This window comes from Nicotiana sylvestris, chromosome 11 (genome assembly GCF_000393655.2).
Source record: "Nicotiana sylvestris chromosome 11, ASM39365v2, whole genome shotgun sequence".
Lineage (NCBI taxonomy): Eukaryota > Viridiplantae > Streptophyta > Magnoliopsida > Solanales > Solanaceae > Nicotiana > Nicotiana sylvestris.
The window spans coordinates 76477328-76481833 of record NC_091067.1 but is presented as its reverse complement, the minus strand read 5'-3'; the positions used below and the strand labels follow the sequence as shown (position 1 = coordinate 76481833).

General features: G+C 26.7%; 1 long non-coding RNA gene across 1 annotated transcript; it reads right to left on the bottom strand.

The window, feature by feature from the left end:
- Nucleotides 1–935: 935 nt before the first annotated feature.
- On the bottom strand, nucleotides 936–1771 carry LOC104250159 (uncharacterized). The gene is made up of 3 exons (XR_716946.2): nucleotides 1549–1771; nucleotides 1370–1452; nucleotides 936–1093 (listed from the first exon to the last, which is right to left on the bottom strand). It is a non-coding gene; the product is annotated as an uncharacterized lncRNA (long non-coding RNA).
- Nucleotides 1772–4506: the final 2735 nt, after the last annotated feature.

Sequence of the window (4506 nt, the reverse complement as noted above, 5' to 3'; positions counted from 1 at the left end):
GACGCATCACAATACATAGTGTAATACCCCGTAGGCAACACCAATACTGGGGTCAGTCTTGAGCTTTTGATAGCTTGCCTCACACTCCATGGACCATATAAAAGGATCACTCTTCTCACTACAACAAATTTGATTGTCAATGACGAATCATTTTGTCACTTAAAAGTCATATTTCATCACAAAAAATCTTTTGCGACAAAAAATAATTTGTCAATCTTTCGTCCCGAAAACACCGTCACTAAAAGTATACAGAGGCAATTTTGTGGTTCTTCTCTAAATCAAGTTGTATTAGTGACGAAATTCTTTTTCATCACCAAATGCCTAGTATATGTGATGAATTTGTTTGTCAAAAAAAGTATAAAATATTTGTCGCTAATAGCGTATTTTGTCACTAAAAAGATTATCAATGCCGACGAAACTATCTTGTCACTAAATATTTAGTTTAATTAGTGATGACGTTGATTGTCTCTAAAGTTATATGTATTTCGTAGTTAAATTAATGTTATTTCGTCACTAAAAACTACATTTTATGTACAAAAAATATTTCGTCCCCAAATATATAAATTAGTGACAACTTTGCTTTTGCAAAAATAATTTACAATTTGTAGTTGAAAACTATTATATCGTCGCCAATTTTTTTTTTTTTTTTTACAATGCTAGTTAAAATTATCATGAACCGTAAATAGATAATTCTCGGACACGAAATATTTTTGTCACTAAATGTGGTCAATTTATGATGAACATTTGATGACGTCAAAATCTGTAGTGGTACTATGTATAATAATTTCCCATTAATTCAAGAATTTATCATTTACTAAATGAAAATAACATAATAAAACATGGAAGGTAACAACAAAATTCTCACCCATGATCACATAATTAAGAACTAGTACTATATTGAGATAATATCTCATTACAAACTCCTTAATATAAAACACAACAATAATTAAAATTCATTCAACAACATGAGGTCAAATAGAAATACAATAATTAGTAATAAACTAAGGAAAAAAAAATATGCTGCTTCCTCAAACGCTAATGTAATCACTTGTCTTGTAACTTTGCTCTTGAATAAATTTAAACTTTCATGTACCTGTGGAAGAAAAAAATAATTTTAGTACATTTGATAACATAATTTAGCAAAAAACATATTTTCAAACATTAGTCATATCATATTTTAATTTGTGAAGAAAATAATAGAACGACAAATTAGCACTAACCGGTAGAAAGGTACTTAGTCAAAGTTAGACGGTAAATATTTAATTCTTCTTTGACTCCAAATAACCACAAGAATTAAGACAAAGAGATATGAAATTAAGATTAACTAATCTCTCAAAAATTAATGAATAATAAACAAATTTCTTCATACCTCTGCAATAGAATTAAATCAATAAGAACCCACGAATACGTACACATAATATATCATCTCGAGAAACCCAAATTTTTATTGCCCTATAATTGAAAGAAAAAGATATTCCGTATGAGAGATGCAACAGAAAAAAATTGAAGAATAATTAATATTTTTTAACTTAGATTGAGGATTTGTACCAACGCAAAGGAGGCGCCAGAAGAGGCTTTGCGCCTTAAAACGCCCATCACGCAATTTGATCTTTTATGTTATTAAATCAACAAAAGAATTCGAAGAAAATTAAACATTACAGAATATAAAGGATTTGTATGTGTGAAAGAGACAGAAATGATAAATTAATGGAGGTAGGTAATATAGATCTAAGTGGTGCAATAATTTGATTAGGGAGATGAATATCACAAAGTGTTGGGAGAGAAAAGAGGGAGAATTGAGAAATGGGGAGGCGTCAGTTCTTATTAAAAAGAGGGGATTGGGAACACAAAAAAGAAAAGGAGGGAAACTTGCCGCTATTTTTTTCGTACAATTTTGAAAAAAATGAAAACCGAAAGTTGACAAAAAAACTATCAATAATGAAAAAAATCCATATCAATATCAATATATATTATTAAAAGAAGAGAAAAAACCTCCATATTAAGCCAAGTGGCAATCTCACAATTGACCACTTAGCAATTTGGGACAAAGTTAGGTTATGTAATAATTAATTTTTTAATTTAAATTATGCATTATGTGTTGTTAATAATTAGTTACTATCTTTGAGTTAATAAATTTGAGTTTAAAAATCATTCTAAAATAAAAAACGAAAGTAATAATAAGAAAAAAATCACCAATTCAAATTGAGGAATAGTTTCTTCCTAATATGGTAATCTATATCTATAAAATACTAAAAATATATTAGAAAATAGTTTTACATTGAATTTAAAGATCAAATATTATTTCAAATTTACAGATAGAAATATTTGAGTTGAGATAAAATAAAAGTTCATTTGCTTATGGCAAATAATGCAAAAATAATAATTATTAAAAATATAAGTAAATTTATGACAAAATAGTAAAATTACTTATCTGTCTATATTTTTAAAAAATTTAGAATTATAATTTAAATATGATAGTATTTAAATTATATGTAAAATTCAAAGTGAAAAAAACTAATTGTAATATTACAGTAGGAAAAGTGTACAAAGATGAAAATAGAGATAATATTAGGATATTTTAACTTTGAAATTAATTTATAACAATAAAATAAATTAATAAATAATACACAAAGATACTATTGATAAATTTAGAAAATTGACGTATTGTGAAAAAAACACTGGAAGTTGAATTATTTTAAAATAAAAAACAAAAATTAAAAATTAAAAAATGTTAGTTCTAATTGTGGAGTAGTTTCTTTAAAATAAAAAAAATAATATTGGATATTTAAAGTTTCACACTCAATAAACTCTTACTACAATTTTAAATGGAAACAGTTATAATTTTTATTATTTTGAAGGAAAGGTAAAAAAAACTGAAGCTATGTGTTAAGATTATAGTAGCCTTTAACTCTATTCAAATTAAAATTTGGATGTTTATCACTTCTTTTAGTTTCATTTATTTTTCTCTAATCATCATTAATTGACAATAATAATAATAATAAAAATTCTAAGACTTTTGAATTTGATCTAAAATTTATCCCATTGCATATCGTGAAAATAATAAATTTTATATAATTTAATTATTAAAATTTAAATAATTAACTTTTTTTTTACTAAAATAATATTTTTATATATTGAAAATTATTTATGTTGAAACCTTTTTATTTTAAATTTCATCCTCAAGTCATCATGCCCCTTATGCCCTGGGCGACACATGTGCTACAATGGCCGGGACAAAGGGTCGCGATCCCACGAGGGTGAGCTAACCCCAAAAAAGGGTCGCGATCCCACGAGGGTGAGCTAACCCCAAAAACCCGTCCTCAGTTCGGATTGCAGGCTGCAACTCGCCTGCATGAAGCCGGAATCGCTAGTAATCGCCGGTCAGCCGTACAACGGTGAATTCGTTCCCAGAAGTTACCCACACATAATATAACTTCATATATTATATTAAAAGAGTGATAGTGAATCATGAGGTCAAGTCAAGTGTAATTATAGATCTGAATAGATAATTTGGAATGCTAAAAAAATTAAAAGCTAAAATATACAATCTTTAATATTCTTATTAGATTATATTATTTCTAGATTTTGTATATAGATAAAGTCAAAAAAAAAAAGATATTGAACAATGAATTAATTTCAAGTAAAAGCGTATTAAATTAATAATCAACTTTGTTAATAGTAGTAATATATATATATATATATATATATATATATATATATATATATATATATATATATATATATATATATATATATATATATATATATTATCTATGTTATATTAAAGGAGGTAATAAGCAAGGACATTAAATATAAAAACAAACTAATAAAAATTCACATGATATTGCAATCATACGGAGCAACAAATAAATCAATAACGATAAAGAAACAAAAGAAGAAAAAATGGTATAAAGTGTAAAATGATAATATGTATTAGAATTTCAAATCAGAAAGCGTTTTTGAGTTATAATGATAAAAATTATAAATATCTAAAATATCACATAACTTAAATCTTAATAGATAAAGTTAAAATTCAAAAATATTAGGAAAGCATGGAGAATCATTAAAGAATAGATGTGTGTAGCAGTAAAAGGGTTTTTCAGAACAGGGAAGATGTACAATGCCATCAATTGTAGAGCTATCACACAGCTGTCAAATAATGACATGCCCAGAACAGTGAAGGAATATAGACCAATAGCTTGTTGCACTATTATGTATAAGCTGATCTCAAACGTTATAACAACAAGGATTCAAACAATCATTGCCTCTATAATTAGTGAGTCACAAGCAGGTTTCATACCAGGGAGGAAGATTGGAGAAAACATTATTTTAGCACATGAACTTGTGAAAGCTTATACAAGAAAACATGTGTCACCAAGGTGCATGATCAAAATAAACCTACAAAAAGCTTATGATTCAGTAGAATGGATATATCTGGAACAAGTCTTAGTGGAGTTGGGATTCCCTAATCAATTCATCAATTGGATCCTAGAATGTATGAAACAG